Genomic DNA, 20,709 nt, shown 5'->3' with positions numbered 1-20,709 from the left:
ACTCACTTTCATGCACATTTTTTTATTGAGAAATACAGCACCAAATATCTTAGTTAGATGTAAAATTCCACGACTAAGATCTCCTTGGCAAAATTAATGACAGATTTTGTCTTTGATTCATTCGGACTATTTTGAGGTAATGTATACTGGCTATGCGTTTCAAAATGGACAAACAGTACTATTGACGCTTTTTTCTTGTTTTTCAAGCTAAGGTCGTTTAAGGGAGTATGCAAGTAAACGTGTTCGGTTCGGCTAGCCGAGTTCAGCTAGGCACCAGCTGAACTGAAGCATGCTGACACCTTTAGAGGTGGACAGGAATAAAAGGCTGCACACCTATTAGCTCTCCTAAAAGATGGTTGACCACCCTTGACGTAAAACATTACAACCAAATTTGACATGTTCCGGGTAGCCTCTGACAATAACATCGACGAATACACTGATAAGGTGACTGAGTTCATCAGGAAGTGTATAGAAGATGATGTACCCACTGCGACTATCAAAACCTACCTTAACCAGAAACAGTGGATTGTTGAAAAACAGAAAGTGCAAACTACAGTATTTAACCATGGCAAGGTGACTGGTAATATGGCCAAATACAAACAGTGTAGTTATTCCCTCCGTAAGGCAATCAAACAGGCAAAATGTCAGTATAGAGACAAAGTGGAGTCACAATTCAACGGCTCAGACACGAGACGTATGTGGGCAGGGTCTACAGACAATCACGGATTAAAAAGGAAAACCAGCCACGTATGCAAGTACAAGCGTTCGGTTCGGCTATTCGAGTTCAGCTAAACACCTTCTTCCACAATCACCCGACCTCAATCAAATTGAGATGGTTTGAGATAACTCGGACCGCAGAGTGAAGGAATAGCTGCTAACAAGTGCTCAGCATATGTGGGAACTCCTTCAAAACTGTTGGAAAAGCATTCCAGCTGAAGCTGGTGCAAAGCTGTAATCAAGGCAAAGGGTGGCTACTTTGAAGAATCTCAAATATAAAATATATTTTGATTTGTTTAACACTTTGATGGTTACTACATGATTCCATATGTGTTATTTCCTAGTTGTGATGTCTTCACTATTATTCTACAACGTCGAAAATAGTCCAAATAAATTAAAACTCTTGAATAAGTAGGTCTTCTAAAGCTTTGGAGATAAAATAAAAGAGAGCCGCACACTCTAGGAGCTCAGATGCAAAAATTGAATTACCAACGTTTCGACAGCCAAGCTGTCTTCAACAGGGTATAAATTTAATTACCAACGTTTCGACAGCCAAGCTGTCTTCAACAGGGTATAAATCAGACAGCTTGGCTGTCGAAACGTTGGTAATTACATTTTTGCATCTGAGCTCCTAGAGTGTGCGGCTCTCTTTTATTTTCAAGTTTTCTACTCCGCTAGCCAGCACCTCGCCTAAATAGGTGTGCGTTTCTTTTTCTTCTAGATTGTTCTAAAGCTTTGGACCGGAAGTGTACATAGACTTGAAATCACTGGCCACTTTAATAATGGAACACTAGTCACTTTAATAATATTTACATATTTTTGCTTTACTCATCTCATATGTATATTCTGTATTCTATCCTATTCTACTGTATCTTAGTCTATGCCGCTCTAACATTACTCATCTATATATTTATATATTCTTAATTCCATTCCTTTACTTAGATGTGTGTATTGTTGGGAAAATTGTTGATATTACTGCACTGTTGGAGCTAGAAACTCAAGCATTTCGCAACACCCGCAATAACATCTGCTAAACACGTGTATGTGACCAATAAAATGTGATGTTTTGTGCCTTTTGCAATAATTTTCTCATTCAATATATCAAAGATCAAATGGCTATGATAGTCTACAAATCTTTTTATTCAGCTGAAGCAAGCCCACACATTTTCTTCATGAAATTTATATTTTTTGGTTTAGTCATATTTATCTTAGCTACCTTAAAAAGTGTTTACTTTGCAGGCTGAATAGCATTTATTGAGTTGCAATATCCCCTACATTGGATGGCCAAATAAAGTGGAAGCATCTACAAAACAAGTTTTGAAGCCACTTAATCCAAAAGAAAGGTTACATTTAATATTTTTCCTAAAAATGTACGTGATTGAACGAATACCAACTAATACAATGGCAAAGTGAATAGTTAGTTTCTGCGAAAATAATCGTTTAAATGAATCATATGAATGGTTCAAAAAAAGTAAATCAACTTTGTACGGCCTTATTCACAACTGTCAGTGATAGGTTTTTTGGGACATGACGAAAACATGAATACATGCTAATAATAGCTGAAAAGTTAACTAGAGGGTACAAGATATGATTTTAATTGTCTACCTAGTTCATCTGTTCTCCATCATATTTTATAGGCCATGCCTACCTGCTGCTGTGATGTCTCTCTCCTTGAGAAATGGTCCACTCACCTTGCAAACATGCAGCTGATGCACACAAACACAGACAATCCTGCCTGATATGTTGACTTATTTGATTGATAAAATATTTTAAAACTTTGCCTAAATAAATTACATTAACAATGAAATTAAATTCCATGACTTTTCCAAAACTTTTCACGTTTTATAATATTCCAAAACTTTTCCAGGCCTGGAATGACATTTGAAAAAATGTGACCATATAAACCGTGTAGTAAAATGGTGGCACTGTACGGCCCAGTTATGCTGTGTTTTGGATGGTACGAGGTGGACGTCATTGTGTTCATGTGAATGCAGTCACCAGAGGTCAAATATTTAAACTTTTGCCTTCTGCTGTAGCATAGTTTTCTACCGGATGTCGATTTGGACTGTTTGTTTACTGAAATCACCATAGCAATGCATACCGTTGTGCTGGCGTGCTTTTGCCATCACCATCTTTCTTGCTTCACTATGACGAATTGTATGTTTTTTTGCATCCCTCATCGAAATGCAGCATAATACCCTGACTACACCGCTCGCGTCGTTGCAAAATACATTTTGAAATCCATGTTATTCAATTATTGCACCCACACTGCTCGCACGTGTCAACGAGCATCTGCGTTGCCAAGGGCTAAAATATAAGTTCTTTCTATTTCTGAAGCAGATCGCATTGCAAGTCCTGCCTCTCCCATCTCCTTATATGGTGATTGGCATCTAAACTTTCATAGTATTACCATGACGCAGTAGCGTGCCGTGGTTCTGGTGCCTGGGCCTTCAGTGAAGTCCTACACAGTCCCACCCGAATTAATCCACCTCTTATTACCATCATTATGATGCCATGGCTCTAGACACTATACATTTAGACAGAAACGCAGTATAACCAGGCGTTGCGTCACCTTGAAATTGACATTTTTATTCAGAGAATTTCAGGGGAAGAGTACAATACCTTTTCATTGTGCAGCTTCGTTGCCCTGCGCGCTTGTTCGTTGAGCTGTAGATCCACTCGGGTGTCCCCAAAAGTTTTCAAAAGCACCATTGCTTGTAAGTGCCCAGCCGTACTTTGGTGTCTCGTTGCTGCCTTCGTTAGACAACTCAGGTTTGCAAAGCCAGTGTGGCTCCAAACACCAAATCGATCACTTGCAAATAAGGCATTCCCAGCAGTACAGTTTGCAGTGCTTCTCGGAGCCTGTGAGTCATTGATAGCGCCCATAGTTGAAAGTGGCGAACGAACCCCTTTCCCACCTGTGACAGGCTTTGTAGCGTCGGCGTCTACCTCTCCTGACAATGTCTAACTTTTCTTGAAAAGTTTGTCTTGAGAATGCCGTTATAATTATATCCTCGACCAAATCGATATCTTCTCCTTCCGCCATTGTGGGTTGAAAAAACAGCTTAGTAGTACGCAAATTAATTAGTTGATCAATTTCAGTTTCTTAGTTCTGAGACCTGCCCATATAGGACCTGCCTCTCAATATTGGTAATCCAATCAAAAGGCGTGCACGCACTACGCCTGCTAGCTGGCTCCTGTGTAACACTGGAGCCAGCCAGCAGGCGTACAATAGCCAACTCTAAAGCTGATTGATTCTGAAGGCCTGAGGGCAGATTTTAGACCCCTGGCAACACATGATGGCTGAATATGATTGGATAAAAGATCTAACATAAAGACCAGCTCTCCAAATCTCAACCTGGGGCTGGAAGCAGTGCAACCAAGAGGAACGCTATGAAATGAAGAGTGTAACTCTTACTCTGGGGAGTAATTTAATACATATTTGTGGGAAAATATATTTAAAAAATATATATATTCTGATGATGTTTAGGCCAGCAGAGAAGGCCTTGCTGGCCCTGACGGCCCACCACTGCCATGACGACCGGCAACACGGTTCGTCTTTCAATCACTCACGTGGGTATAACCAAGGAAGAGATGGCACGAGGGTACCTGCTTCTATAAAACAATGAGGAGATAGCCCTTGGCAACGCACACGCTCGTTGACACACGCAAGCAGTGTGGGTTCAATAATTGAATAACATAGATTACTAAATGTATTTTGCGACGCGAGCGGTGTAGTCAAGGTATAAGGCATGGAGATCTCCAATGCGTTTAGCCGAGGCCAAAGCCACAAGCAGGGTGGTCTTGTAGGAGAGGATCTTCAGATCCACAAAATCCATCAGTTTAAAAGGGTCTTCACACAGCACAGCCGAAGCCCAAGTGAGCGCAATAGGTTTACAACTGGCCTGAGATGGGGCACAGCTTTTAAAAGACAGGTGTTACACTTTTTCTCAATGCCAGAAACTCATAAAATAGTAACTTACAGCACCTCAAGAAAACATTCTCATATTACAAACTCTTAAATCAATTGTTATAATAGTATGCTCTCACTTCGGTGGGGCACATTTCATCCAAGAACTTCCACAGCTATCAAGAAGGTGCTTCTCAAAGTGGATGCTGTCACTACCATTAATGTGGCTTCTAAAGCATCTAAAAACCCACAGCAGCACCAGCAGAGACCGCAATCATTATCAATGGCATGGAAATGAATTGGGTAAGTGAAAGAACTGGCTTGCTTGCTACCTCTATGCTAATGTTAGCTAGCTATAGAGCAACCACATTTAGCTCACTTCTTCCATCTCAAAGCACTTATAAAACTAACCAAATGTAAACATGTCTGCCAGCTGTTGGTAGCTAACTGCCGATGCTGTCATAGATAGTACAAGCCCTTGGGAAAGAGATGTTTTCAAGGCATTTGTGTGGGCTGTGCGATGCGTTAATTCTGGGGGAGTTTTTTATACGGCTTGCCGAGTGCGGGCTAAAGTGAACTGCAACACTTTGGACATGGATTTCGCAGAAGCCCCTAACAGGCTTACTACACCGCTCGCGGCGCGTTCGTGAGCATTGCAAAATAAATGTTGAAATCTATGTTATTCCATTTTTGCGCGCGCCAACGAGCGTCTGCGTTGCCACGGGCTAAAATAGAAATCAGTTCTATTTCTTACACAGATTGCACTGCAAATCTTGCCTCTATCATCTCCTAATTGGTTTATAGAAGCAGGTACCCACATGCCATCACCTCATTGGTTATAACCACGTGGGTGACTTATATTACGAACGAGGTCAGTGGCGGTAATGCACCTAATTTATGAAAGTTGCCAATCGCAATATAAAGTCAAGAGAAGAAAAGGCCTGGAAGGAAGAGAGATGACTAGAAACGATTCGATTGACCATTTTATGTGTGGATTGATTGGCGGAGTAGAGGACCTTGTGCATTTCAGGTAAAATAACAACTCAATGTTTATATCCCAGGACAAATTAGACAAATTAGCAACAGCAAGCTAGCTAAATAGGACAAATTAGCTAGCAAGTGCAAGCTAACTAGCTAAATTTCCATAAATGTTTAATGCTTTCGACCTGTCCCCGAATTAATATAATTAATATAATTGGTTCAGTTTGTTTTGATATTTTAACCTGCGTGTCATGATTGCATTTGGTGTGGGGGAACAAAATAAATGTATGCACGATGGTGCACACGCGCAGCCGGTTTGGGTTCCGTGTTCCATGCTTTTTTTGGAGTGTTGGAATGTGGACTTTGGTCCATAGAAAACTTTATTTTTGGATCTTAGGATCAATGTGGTCGCAGTAGGGCTGTCCCCGGCTAAAAAAAATGTTGGTCAACCGAGAGTTATCTGTTCTTTTGAACAGTCAACTGTAAAAAGAAATGTATATGCATTGAGCTTGTTTGATGCTTTAAGCTCACTGAATGATGAAATAAGACAAATTACTCAAGAAGGAGCCAGAGATCAAGATAACCAGAAGAAAAAACCCTTAACCTGACCATGCTCCTGCTGGCTCTCTCTGCCAGTACTCTCCTGATGTTGCCGGTAATAGGCTACACTGAGGAGTCGGCAAACTTTCTCATGTGGAATTCCAATGTATCTAGCCATTTCTACCGATCTGCATGCCAGTTATGGTTTTCATATGCATATTTCCGTAGAACAGTTTAATTTAACTTATAATAATGTCATTTGTGTCTCAATCATTGTCATGTGGTTAATAAAAAATACATCAAAATGTAAAAATGAACTTATATTGACATTGCCAACTCCGTAAAAATAGCTTACATAAAGCCAACAAATAAAAACATTGAAGCCTGCAGGTAGAAAATATGGCCTGCCTGCAACGAACTTGAAACATTGTATCAACTACTAACTTGGGTCAGGCCTGAAGCTTGTACTAGCAAACTTATTTTTAAAAAGTCCCACCCCGGTGAGCTCGGGACAGACACAGCTGTATGCTATATTCACAAGGGATAAGAAGTAATCAGGTAGGCCTATTTTATGACGTTTCCACTGGATCAGAGCATGACATTTTTACCTTTCACACAGTGGTTATTGAAAGGGAGAGAGCTGGAAAGATTTTTTAAATACATTGAGAAACTATTGTCATTCTCAATAGATGTAAAAAATAGTTTTTGTTCGCTTGCTGTTTGAGGTGAAAACATTACTTTAAGAAGCTCCACAGTGGTGGTGCGTCAAGCCAATCACAATACCATCAGCTCCCCAAATGGGCACATTTATATGTCTACATTTACACGCAGGCCATGAAGCCGATAGTCCTACTTCTATGCATAATCAGGTGTGCGCCCATACTCAACATTGACAGGAGCACTCAAGACAATGACACAAATTGGCAGGAGAGCGGGCATTCTTGAGAGAGATGTGCATTGAGCATCTTAGCCACACACCCCTTCTTCTTGGACTGTGCCATCCCCGAGGCCTCCGCAGTGGATTATTCTCGGCCTCTGCAATGGATTAGTTCACAGACGGGTGCAAAAAAGAACGGTGTCTTGTAATATAAAAAAAATATTTAAAAAATAGATATAATATTAGCTACTGTTCGACTAAAAAAAAATATTGGTCGACCAACAGCCTATCGACCAAACAATCGAACAGTCGACTAATTGGTGTCAGCTCTAGGTAGGTCAGTTGCTTCTTGTTGAAGATGCAGCAGGTAATGTTACCTTGCTCTAGTCTCTTCTCCCATGACTGAATTAATCTGTTGCTATTTCTTTCTAGGCGGCAAAATAAGTGAGCTAGATTTTTTTGGGGTGTACTGCCATATGTCGATAACACACGTTTGTCACTGGTATGGGCTACTAAATATCCTAAACCTAGACAGTGGTAGCTGCAAACTAAAACCGGGGAGAGGGAGGAGAGAATTCACTTTCTGTTTCATCCAGGGGTTGTAACTGGTTCAGGGAACAGGACCGAAAACTGGTTTGAGGAACAGAGCCAGAACCGAGAACGAAAGTGATCAATAATGTTCCAGGGCAGAACCGTTCTTGTAAAACTATGGGAACCAGTTAATACCGTTATTTTACGTTCTAGGCATTTTTTTCCCAGTCCTACAAAAAATGCAACAAAGTGCCTATGCAAAGCCCTCTCTGTTACTCAGAAACGTATTCCAGTGTCTGCCTGCCAAATGAAAATCTTTGCCAGTTTGTGTGTGATTAATTAGAGAACAATGGACTTTTTCAATGCTAGTTAGTTATCACGTTTCACAATGGACTTATTAACTACACACAAGTGTGTTAGCTAGCTCTAGTCTAGCTCTCAAAAACGGCGGAATTATGTGTAATGTAATGGAACTGAGTCATGGTCCAACGGCAGTTAAGCCAATTCTCTGAAGTTCAAAGACATTCAAAGTTCCTTCATAAAAGCAGCTCCTCCTTCGGTATAATTCTGTGGGCCTAATTCAGATGATGCCCAGCGTGCTCCTCATCTGCAAAATTTCAATTGCATGTCACCACCTACACTACACTTGTCTGTCCAATGCATGTACATAGCTTGCCCACTCCATAACAAGCTGCTATTTCCATTGATGAAGTCATTTAATGTCGAGCTAAACTGATTTCAGACATTTAAAAAGGAATAGAAAGGAACAATATAAACAGTTACTTTTGAACTGGTTTAGAACTTTATTTTGCTGGGTCGGAACAGTGGAAAAATTATTGTTCTGTTCAAAACTAAAATGACTTCCCTTCCAAACCCTAGTTTCATCTGCTGCTGGCTAGCTAATGTTCACTCATATGTTGCCCACATATAATTCCTGAAATTACATTTTAACTAAAAAGTTAGGTCCCACTTGGTACGCACCAGATTACCATTATAGTGGTTCATCCTTTAAAAATTTGCTGCGTACTGCGGCGCAGCTTGCATGGTGCCCCAGAATTTTATGGCACGTTATTTAAATGTGAACCACTGGTACCATTAACGTTAGTTAGTGCTAGTTTGATCACCAGAGGGCATCTCTGAAAAGCATTTGATAGCCTTAAATAGTGGCTGTACTAGAGAATTTAAAACCTTTTTTTGTAATAACATAGTATATGGGACCGATTTTAAGAAATGTTTTTTTATTAATTTGATTAATATTACGGTGTTTCTATTCCAAGAAAAATTAAACCCCTCTGGGTTTCCGTTAGGATGGAACGGAAAATATGGCGCTGTACAACGTGACAATCGGGAGTAGGCTACAGTACTGGGATATTTAACTAAAGCATCCCTGTGTCGTACGGGAGACCGGGGCTCAATTCCCTGATGGGGAGGAAGGAGTAGGCTGTCCTTGTAAATAATAATCATTTTTTAACTGACTTGCCTAGTTAAATAAAGGTTACACTAAGAGCATAACATTTCTACCCCTAATTTTCTAATTCTAGTCTAACCAATACCCAAACAGAGATTCAGTGAAAATAAAAATGTCTTGATAAATCAATGACCAGTCCCCATGCTTGTCTCAGAGCAGAGCGAAACGGTGCTAAAATAGTTGTAGGCTATTGCTTCTAACTTCAATATGCTCTTTAAATAAATAAGACCTACACCACTTTTAACAGCACATTACTCAACACTAGTGAGACTCATGTTGCCTACGGTAGGCCTACAGTATATCGAAAAATATGACTTGACTCTCTGCTAATAATTACATATGGAGGATATTTCTGTAATTCAGTGATATTTATTCCCATAGTAATTCGTTATGGATCCATAATTAACTAAACATCGGCATTTTGAAAAGAGTATTTTTATCATTATTTTATTAACGAATGCATAAAGATGCCATTATTAGTTACATTGTTTTCGTTTGAACGTGCAGACTGGCACTAAGAACAGAACAGCGGGAACGTTTCCCTAGTCAGCTCCATTATTAGTGCAATGCCCCTTAAAGTGTTGCCTGCTCGCAAAGCCCCTGTAGGAACATTAAAAATTTCAACCAGAGCGCTCTGAAAAAGGAATAATTCCTTTATTTTGGCACCAAAGCTCAAACGTCTGCCACTTACATCCATACAAGCCTCTCGTGGAGGGTTCCCTTGCGGACTGTATAGTAGCAATAACGTTCAAAGGTAAACCGCTTGCCATCAGATTGGACCTTTCAGGGGCCAAGTCCACAGGTTCCAAATCTCTGGTCGCGGGTGCCAGACCTGCCTGTGAGCCTGGGACAACAGGTCCCTGCGCAACGGGAATTGCCATGGGTCCCTGCCTAAAAGGCAAATAATCACTGCGAACCAAGGTGGTTTTGGCCAATGGGGAGCCACAAGGATCAACGACAATCTCTCACGACACACCCTCCAGTGTGGGCTGAATCAGGTCCACAGAGGGAAACTCGTAAAGGAGGGTTCGAGGCCACTGGTGCACGAGAGCATCCATTCCCAATGGAGCACTCAGGTCTCTTATCAAGAAAAATTGCCGACACAGGGGCCCCTCAGGGTGCGTGCTTAGCCCCCTTCTGTACTCCCTGTTCACCCACAACTGCGTGGCCACACATGACACTAACACCATCATTAAGTTTGCTGACGACATGATGGTGGTAGGCCTGATCATGATGAGACTGCCAAGTCTGACCTCCTCCCTATAGGCTGTGTGGTGCAAGGATAACAAACGCTACCTCAACGTCAGCAAGACAAAGGATCTGATCGTGTACTACAGGAAAAGGAGGGCGAGCACACCTCCATTCACATCAGCTGTAATGGAGACAGTCAAGAGCTTCACATTAGTGAAGAGGGCACGAGAATGTCTCTTCCCCCTCAGGAGGCTGAAAAGATTTGGCATGGGCCCTCAGATTCTCAAAAAGTTATACAGCTGCAACATTGAGAGCATATTGACTGGCAGCATTACGGTATTGGCATGGCAACTGCTCAGCATCCGACTGCAAGGCACCCAAGTCAGTGTCTTCTCTCTGCTACGGCAAGCGGTACCGGAGCGCCAAGTCTAGGACCAAAATGCTCCTGAACAGCTTCTACCCCAATTGTGTTTTTTTACATTGAAAGAAAATGGTATACCATACACTACAGTTGAGGAACAATGGGAAAGTAATTCTGCTTTGAAAGTTGATCAACTTTTAACCTCACTTTTGAGAAAATGGCCTTTGAATGTTTTGGTACACATACCTGAGTGCTCTTCTTTGTCTACACCCATTCAGCATCCTTCACACCCTCTTAAGCTTTAGCCCCACCCATCTCTTTAAGGAGCGCTCCGAGCACACACTGTACACTCTGGAAGAGGAGTAGGGTTGATCCGATCGTTTTGTCCTAACAACAGCAGTCAAGCACCCAAGCTAACTGGCTAAATTTGGCTAGCTTGCTAGCTATTTCCAGACAAATGCGAGAACAGCTCACTCTGACCATTTTATTCACCCTAGCAGAGCTGGTTAAGCTGTTTTTATGTTATCCAGAGTTTTGGTGACTGCAACTGTGCTGCTGGCAACAATTGAATTACGCTTTTTGACCAATGTTTACTGACAAGGGACATATTCAATGTTTGTTGAGCGTTCGTATATTCGTCAGTTATTCTGTGCTCTGGCACCCTCAGATGACAGTGCTCTGAAGTCGGAGTAGATAGCCAGAGCGAATTTACCAGCTACATCTATCAACAGTTGTCGTAGTGACATCATGAACATATTATTGAAATGGTTGCTCGCATTGTGGAGTCTTTTGTTAAGATATGTAGCTAGCTAGCTAGGTAAACAATGAATCATAATCCCAACTCATGACATTACTACCCTGCATGAATCTGCAGGTAGCTAACCAAATGGCTCTGATACGAGTAATATTACTACACAGATCATACACGTAACATTAGCTAGCTAATAGCACACTTTAACTTGAAATGAAAGTGACAAAATTATAAATGTGCAATATCTGAAAATATTGCTAGCTGGTAGGGGTGGGCGATATGAACAAAAATTCATATCACGATATTTTCCACTGTCCAGACGATAACGATACAATATCACAATATACTGTTATTTATTTGACATTTTATGAGCCCTTCAAAGTAAATAAATTACAAAACATTGTTTTTAACCTTAGAGAAACAGAAAGGGGGCATTGCACTTTTTTCTTTTTTACTTCTGTGGTAAACCTGTGCCAACATGAAACATAAACAAAGATATATAACAGTAAAATTAAACTTTTTTTTTTTTAAGTAAAACCTTTTTATTTATTTATTTTACTTTTTCCTGCCAAATAAAGGAAGTGCAGTCTTTTTTCAGCATAACACTGGTCATTATGAATTCAAGTTGTAAACCTTTTCAAACGAACTTCTTAAAAAAATAACCAGTCTGTATGTTTCTCAGTTCAACATGTAACAATTCACTGCCTCCCTCTTCACAACTTCCATGCCAGGAACACCAGCCTATTGACAGTTTCTGGCTTCAAAGTTGTCCTGTGGCATGTGACCACATTGCCCCCACCGCTAAATGCCAACTCAAAGGGCAAACTTGTGGCAGGGATGTATAAGTATTTCTTTGCCAGACAACTCACTTGTGGGAAGCGTGAACTCGCCACCACTCCAAAGGATCAGCCTGACTGTCTGCTGCCATCATCAGAGTGTAGCTGTCCAGCTATCGCTCCGTGACCTGTCTCTGGGTTCTTAAGATTCTTAAGGCAGGTGCACTACTGCTTTTCTTAAAGAAGCTCCCAAGGCTCTTCTTGGACTTCTTTGCGGATTGTGGAGCAGTGGCAGCTTCATTCTCTCTCTCACTCTAGTCCTCTTCAAGAGAGAAGTCTCCCACGGCTGTGTTCCCATACGAGGGGGGCTTCTGTCTCGGAGGCAGCTCTCACCTTCACCAGCTTCTCAGTGGTCATGTAGGTGGTCTTGAACCTTGAGTCCAGAAAGGTAGATATTGGTGAGCAGCTCATTTGTTTCAGGGTTGGTGTATTTGTCATTCAGGTAATTGAGGACCCTCATCTTAATCTCTCGGGTCAGGTTGGCTTCGCCATCATTTAATTTCAGAACCTCCATATTGAACAGGCTTCAGATAGGACACACTCACGTATGTCTCTCCTGGAGGGGCTTAAGTGCTGCCGTGATAGATTCAAAGACCTCAATGTCTTGTCAGGAGGGTGCAAGGTGCCGTGTTTTTTTGTCTGCTGCCAGGACTTGTAGGTTGGCCTTTTCCTGCTCCAGGACTATTTCTATCATCTGCAGGTGAGAACCCCACCTTGTTGGGGATTCCGTGATGAGCTTGTGGAGGGGCAGACTCAGTTTATCCTGTGCACTTATCAGGGCCTTCTGCTGCTTCCAACTATAGGAAAATGTGCTGACCACTTTCTTGCACACTGGGAAACCAGAGGTTCGTTTTGGACACTCCTCTAGTCCGGGAAACCCGAGGTTCGTTTTGGACACTCTTCTCTGAAAAATAAAAAGGTGAAAAATAATTACATATGAATCACAATTATTCAATAGAAATAACATTGCATCTGCTGTAATTACATCAATTTACAGCATGGATACTGGACATAATTACAAATTGAATCCATCTATAGATGTACATTCAACTGTTTAAGAGAGCTATATTGCTTTAGAAAACTGGATAATTTATTGAGTAGGCTATTTATTATTAAAAGAGAGAAGATAGATTCATATATTGAAACCACAGGCTAATGTATCAATTAGAAATAAAAACAATGTAATGTTTGGATATTGCACACATTTACAAATATGATATATTTGGATAGCTGTATATATATATATATATATATATATATATATATATATATATATATATATATATATATTCGGCTTAAAGTATAAGAATGATCAGGCAGTGTAGTCAGCTATAACTTCAAACAGAGGAGATAAGGAATACAATAGCTTTCTGCATTTTAAGTTGTTGTTTTTAAGTTACGTTATTTTTCTACCTAGCTCTGTGTGTTTTGGACGTTGAAACTTACCAATAGCAATGTGTAGCCTGTGTCCGAAAAAACCTAGTCTTGTGCATTTGTTCAGCTTCAATGCTGTGACCATGTTCGATTCGCTGTCGGTAGTCATACATACTTGACGCGACTCTTTCAAGCCCCAGGATGAAAGTGCCTCCCTCAGCCCAGCTGCAATTATTTCTCTGATGTGTTGGTCTGAGAAATAAGAGGCATTTGCTTTGCAGCTTCCAGTTGTCGTCATTGTAATGAATTGTGAGGCTAATGTATGGCTCTGTGATCCGGCATGACCATAATTCGGCAGTGGTAGAGAAGAATGCAGCGTTAAAGGATTTAATTGGCAACTCTGTCCCGACATTCTGTATTGCGTTCTGGCAGACATGTTTTGCTGAAGTATTTATGGCTCGGGATCTCGTATCTTGGGTCTGGAGTTCGAATCAACTTTGTGAAACCGTCTTTCTCCACAGTTTGAATTGGTTCCATGTCTTTCGCTATGTGATACATAATTGCACTCGTTATCTCATTCCACTTCTTGCTCTTCTTGTCATAGGGAATACCACTAACAAATGATGCCTTGAGTGATAGCGGAGTGTGGGTCTGGCTTGAAGATGTCTTGGGACTTGCTCCGGGGGTTTGTTGCACACATTCTGGTAGATTCCTCATATTCGTGCACACGCAGGGTTTTCAGGTGGTGAAAAAGGTTGCTGGTGTTTCCACCTTTGCCTAGCACAATGCACTGATAACTTACACAGTACTGTTTGTTGGTCGAGGTCGGATATCTTAAAGCCAAACCAGTTCCAAACAACAGAAGCCGTCTTTCTTCGAACCAATTCTTTGTTGTCCTGCAAATCAACCTCAATAGCGTTATTTTCCTTGTCTTCAGTCATCCTCAATGCTTGCTTACACTTTTGCGCTTGATTTTTGGACACTTTTGCTAACGAAAGGAGTTTACTTCACTAAATGTTTGCTTACTCTGCAGTTGCGGATGCTTGTTTGTTGACTTTGATTGGCAGGCCGATTGTGTGTAACGTCCATGCTTCTAGTTGTTTTTATTCGCTAAAAAAAGGCTGTGTTCTTAGTGAAAGAAACAATTTGAACTAGCCCACTAGGCTGTATGACTCAACTGAAAATTTGTGAAAAAAACAAAAAAAACGTCTTATTTCATACATTTATTAGTTTATTATGATATGCACGATACGGCAAAATCCATACCATGGCACAACGTCATACCAGTATTCACATTCATACCGGTATTACCACTCACCCCTACCAGTTAGACTATCGTACATGAATGGATGCTTCTCCCTCTGCCCCAGATGCCATGGTTGCCCTTAGTTTGAAGACGTAACCTGGAGACAGGTTTTCTCCATCTCCTTAGCTATCATACTCTATTTCCACTGATTTCAAAACTCGGTCCTCCAGAAAGTGGAGAGCAACACTTATGCAGTTTTAATACGTGATAACTTTTTTTTTAAAGCCACGATAGAGATGATTACCTACTACACATACTGACCAGCTCAAATAGACAGAAGCATGCTACACGGCAGACAAATCCAAACTCATCTCTCGGCATGTCCAGCCTACTCATTATCTCAGCCAATCATGGCTAGCAGGAAGGTTCCTGCCTTTTTCTGTGGCTAAACCAACTAGGCTCGTAATTTAACAATTGTATTTGTATTTACAGATGGCATACAAGTTTGTTATTAAGGCACATGAAACTTCACATGTTCCAGAAGGCATTTCTGCCAAAAAACACATTTAGATTTTTAGTGACACTCGACATACGCCTATATACCTCAATCACACCAACTACCTCGTACCTGAGTACACTGACTTGGTACCGGCATTCCTTGTATATAGCCTCATTGTTATTTTATTGTGTTACTATTTTTTTATTTGTTAATTTTCTTACCTTTGAAGTGTATTGTTGGGAAATTGACTCGTAAGTAAGCATTTTGTGGTAAAGTCTACACCTGTACTCTGCGCATGTGACAAATAAGTTGTAGTTGCCCTTTAATTCAATTGTGCACCAGCAAGAGAGCGTTGTGTTTGGTAGCACTGTTTCTGTAGCGGTGCTTCATAGGATGGGAGAGTTTACAAAACAAATGCCCACATGATTGATACAAATCATCATGATTTCATTCTGCTAGGTAGGTCTACTTTGCAATCAACTTTTAATTGGTAAGGTTTTTGGGAAAAGCCTTTAGAAATGACTGTTTAGGCATGCTAACTGGCTACACAACCACACACAGGCACACGCACAAGAAGAGGCATTACTTCTTCTGATAGTTGCAGGAATACGATTTACTGATGCATTCTTTTCAGGAATTGAGAAACGAGTGCAAAGGACTACTTTTCTAATAAGTTAGTTCAATACATTTAACTTTCTGTGCTCTGTCCGGAGGCTCCACCAATGATTTTCTTTCCTTCAGATCTACATGGTTCACGTGGCAGGTCGAGATCAAAACGGGATCAAAACGAGATCAAAACGGCATATTTGCATCCCTGGTAAAGAGCTACATCAACCCTGCCGAACATTTTGCATATCTGGGAGCATTTTTACATTTATTTTCATTGTTCAAGTACTCACAGGATTTTTTTTTTTTTTTTTTTTTGAGTACTTGAATGGGAAAAAATAGATTTTTAGAACACAAGGCCAGCACTGGAAAAGAATGCACACATTTATCTATATGCCAACAAATTGCAACAATGACTAATTTATAGGCATTTATAGGCAAGATAAATGCTAATTGCTACATTTCCCCATATAGAGCGCAATGAAAAAGAAAGTGCCATTTAAGATTAATTTATTGAAACCGGAATATCAATTTGTTCTATTATATCGTGGAACACAGTATTCAATTTAGTTTATTCTACCTGTTCTTTAGAATTGTATAAACGGATGAACAATTCCACATTGAACACTGCATGGTGATGCACAGTAAGAAGGCATGTGCTTAATGATTCTGATGTTTAGGGTTATAGCCAAGGCTAACCAATTCTAAAATGGCACTAGCAGATAGAAAACTAGTGCAAAATGGGTTGGGGTTAGCCAAAGGGGCTAAGTAGCCAGCTAGCTTCCCATCCACGAAGACAAGCCCCACCCCCTCCATATTCATAACGTGGGACTACCCATTCAACATCAGCTTGGCTGAATGCGGCTGGGCCCAGGTCATCTTAAGCTCATCGACGAAGTCTGGAAAAAGAGGCAAGCGGTGCTTGACCGATAGCAGATATTCCCCACCAAACCTGAATGCCTTCCGCCATGCAGGGAGGACGGCCACTCCACTGACAAGCGTGCAGCCGCTTGGTGACATAGCTCAATGAGAGACGCGCTAGAAGCCCGGGATTCCCCTGCTACATCCGTATCAAGGATGTGTGGCTGCCCCAAAGCCAAACCCTCCATCACAGTCTCAGAAAAAAAAGTTAACCAGCCAGAGAAACCACGTCGTCATCCGAACACGAGTCCTATGTAACATTGAAGGACACCGACATATCAGCCAGCACTATATCGCCATGCTGGGAGTACAGATCCATGTGATTCGATTACGAACCCAGATCCACCCTCGTATCCTGCAACTCAGACTCCACCAAGGAAAGTGGTGAAGGCACCCACGGGAGGAAAGTGAACTTCTGTCTCACCAAACCTTCTAAGGAAAGTTACACGAGAGAGAGCTTAGGCGCAGCCTGAGCATGCAAGTTTCAATTAATCAATCAAATGTATTTATAAAGCCCTTTTTACATCAGCCGATGTCAAAGTGCTATACAGAAGTTACACTTATCATAATGTATAATTGAATCACATCAGGTGTCATTCTAATGTTACTCAGTAGAGGGCGCTAGCGTGCAATCTCCCTATAGCTATGTTGTACAGAGTTGGGAACTGTCTGTTTTATTATTTGAGTTCTAATGTCTATGTTATTTATAACTTCAAAATGCATCTTAGAAAGAAAGCTTACTGTTCTAATTCATTCAAAAACGACTCATCTTGTTTTGAACACAAAGCATGCCTCTGAATCCAGGCCATGTCCCAGTATCTAATGTTAGGTTTCTGGCAATTCACGAATGGATAGTGGAGAAATTCAAGATTACATGCAGGGGGAAACATCACATCGCACGATAGGAGAGTTTAGGAGATCTTATACTGTTTGTTCTATGGTCATTTTCATGAGCTAGTCACTTTTTGTAAATTTAAGCATTTATGTAATCGGAAAAAACACACACGCTTCATAATTCATAAAGCTCATGTTAACTGATTGCTATTATCTCAGAACATAACGTGTACGATCTCCTAAGCTTGTGTAAACCTATTTTCGGCGTTTATCCCAAAACCCGATTCTTTCCCCCCCTATGAATGGCTGAAAGAACCAGCAGTAAGGGCGTATTCATTATGCCGATTGTTGCCAAAGTTTTGCAACAGAACCCCTTTACTTCAAACGGAAACCATTTTGCAACGGAAAGGAGAGCTTCCATTGGACAAATTCCGGTAGGTCCCTCCGTTTCGTTCTTGAACGGTGAACTGTTTCCGTTGCAAGAGGTAATGAATGCACCCTGATCTTCCCTCATTCTGTTTGAATGGACAAAAGCTTTCAACGTATGTGTTTTCTACTTTCCATAGCATAGGATCAACAGCCTAGTAATAACATGCGCGTTTCTTATATCAAACTCTGAGAGCAAACGGTAGTCATCGGAATGTAAACTTGCTGGCTAGTTAGTAGTTACCAGCTAACGAGACCATTCCAGTAGTTTATCCGGTCTGAGATCATTAGCTAGCGAACTACTTACTAATCAGAACCAAAAGCAACACATACAGCAAACTCTCCAAAGTGTGTCATTTTAACCATTTCTATACAGCGTGCAAGCCAGACAACTTGGTGCATTTTGTTGATTTACTAGCTGGCTAACAGTTAGCTGACGTTCGCTAATGCTAGAAAGCCAAGTTGATTAGCCTAGCATAGCGCTCTTACCTTTGTAAAGCTACAAATACGGCCGTTAAACACCAACAGGAGAAAGTTAAACGAATTAAAAATAAACAAATCCTATTATAATGGCTTGTTTGCAAATCTCGATCATTACGGAATATATTCATTTGCAGGTTTATTTTAACTGCTTTATGGTCTGTAGCTCTGACCCCGTTTTCTGAAAATCCGCCATTTTGTTTTACCTTTCAATGTCCTCAAACATGTTTACGTGAATGAAGTGACATCCTCTATTTTGAAGCGTGTTACATTTGTATCTATAGTGGTATACAGTTTTATGAAGCTGGTCTTATTGTAAAATATAGTATACATAAGGATTTCGTAACACTTTAATGCAACTTTTTTTGTGTTGAATATTTCACACTACACATCTGTAAGGATTAGTTGGATGTTTTTATCAATCGGCTAGTTCTGACTGGCTTCCATATTTACCAGCCGTTTGCCCTATCCTTGTTCCTACAATGCAAACCTAACTTAAACCACATGTCTGTTACAGGTTGTCTTTATTGCAGTCGCGCTGCACAGCTCAAAAGATACCTATAATTCAATTCAATTCAAGGGCTTTATTGGCATGGGAAACATGTGTTAACATTGCCAAAGCAAGTGAGGTAGATAATATATAAAGTGAATATATAAAGTGAAATAAACAATAAAAATGAAAAGGAAACATTACACATACAGAAGTTTCAAAACAATAAAGACATTACAAATGTCATATATATATATATATATATATATATATATCAGTGTTTTAACAATGTACAAATGGTAAAGGACACAAGATAAAATAAATAAGCATAAATATGGGTTGTATTTACAATGGTGTGTGTTCTTCACTGGTTGCCCTTTTCTCGTGGCAACAGGTCACAAATCTTGCTTCCTATATCATATGGATGTGGTCCATGAGAACACTTATCCAAGCGCAAACACGATTACAAAGAAGACAACCTGGAACGTCACCGATAACATGAAAGATATTGACCAATCAGATGCAAGGTCCAGAAAACATAACTGCGATTTCGGCGGGCTCTATCTTTGATTATTTGGCACAACTATACTGTGACTAGGGTTGGCATGGCAGATAGGTCAGATGGTAGCATTAGGGCAATTGATAATGATGATAAAACTATTTACACCTGTTGAGAATAGACCTGTAAAGCACAAGACCACTCTAGACGAAGAGTTGGAGTAGAAAGTTCCACAGTTAAGGTAGTGTTATGTTCCCCAGTTTCTGTGTTGTAGTTTGTTTATTTGCATGTGTGTATTTCAGGAAAATGCTTCCTGAAATACCTCAAGCAGCTGATTGGTCGACTCCATGGCTAATTGGAGAGCTGACCCCGCCCCTCGTTAAGACGCAGCTGTTTCCAATTACCCATTCCTTCTGAAGCTAAATAAAAGCCAGTGTTTTCTTCAGAAGAGAGATTGCAGAAAGATTGATTGTGATTTAGAGAGATCATGGCCGAGAGAGAGGAGGCTGATGGCCGAGAGAGAGGAGGCTGATGGCCGAGAGAGAGGAGGCTGATGGCCGAGAGAGAGGAGGCTGATGGCCGAGAGAGAGCAGGCTGATGGCCGAGAGAGGAGGCTGATGGCCATTATGTTTGTTGTTTCTGAGAGTGATACAGGCAGTTGGTCTGTACTGTGTTAGTTTGTTGCATTATCAGATAGAGCTTATTTGATGTCCTTTGTTTCTTAGTTTGTTTGTGAAATTGTTTCATTTGTTCCCAGGGGGTAAGGGGAAGGCACCTAGGGAGTGCTTAGGCAAGATGCCCGCGGGCATACATATACCCGTAGTATATTCACTGTTTAGGCACACTAGGTAAGACCTGGGCGGACCACCCCCTGTATTTTGGTTAGGGCACCAGGTGGTGCTAAATTAGGTAAGTAGTGGTTAGGCAGGTAAGATAGGAGAGGGGGCTTTGGTATTTACTTACTTTGCTTTGGTTCCGTCCAGCCCCTTTTCCCTATATTACCGTGTCAAGGAATCAATTCCTAGTAAGCGGTAAATTCTCTGCCTTTTGTCATCCTTACTCACACCTACAGTCCATACCTCTTTCGCTTCACGGAGAGATGAGTTGTAGCAGGGTGTTGTGTTCCCTCTTCATAGAGGCGTAACAGGTAGTTCCCAGAAACAGGAAGTAA

General features: G+C 40.9%; 1 protein-coding gene across 2 annotated transcripts in view; it reads right to left on the bottom strand.

Annotated features, from left to right (window-relative positions):
• LOC110490132 (transcription initiation factor TFIID subunit 6) overlaps window positions 1–18,762 on the bottom strand; it is a 61,836-nt gene extending 43,074 nt beyond the window's left edge. For both annotated transcript variants that reach the window (XM_036944437.1, XM_021563325.2), the window contains exon 1: window positions 18,559–18,762. The gene's annotated coding sequence lies outside the window, so the exon portion shown is untranslated. The remainder of the gene's footprint in view (window positions 1–18,558) is intronic.
• Between the last annotated feature and the right edge of the window lie 1,947 nt (window positions 18,763–20,709).

The sequence above is a fragment of the Oncorhynchus mykiss genome, chromosome 15, assembly GCF_013265735.2.
Source record: "Oncorhynchus mykiss isolate Arlee chromosome 15, USDA_OmykA_1.1, whole genome shotgun sequence".
NCBI lineage: Eukaryota > Metazoa > Chordata > Actinopteri > Salmoniformes > Salmonidae > Oncorhynchus > Oncorhynchus mykiss.
This window is presented reverse-complemented; position numbering and strand designations above follow the sequence as displayed.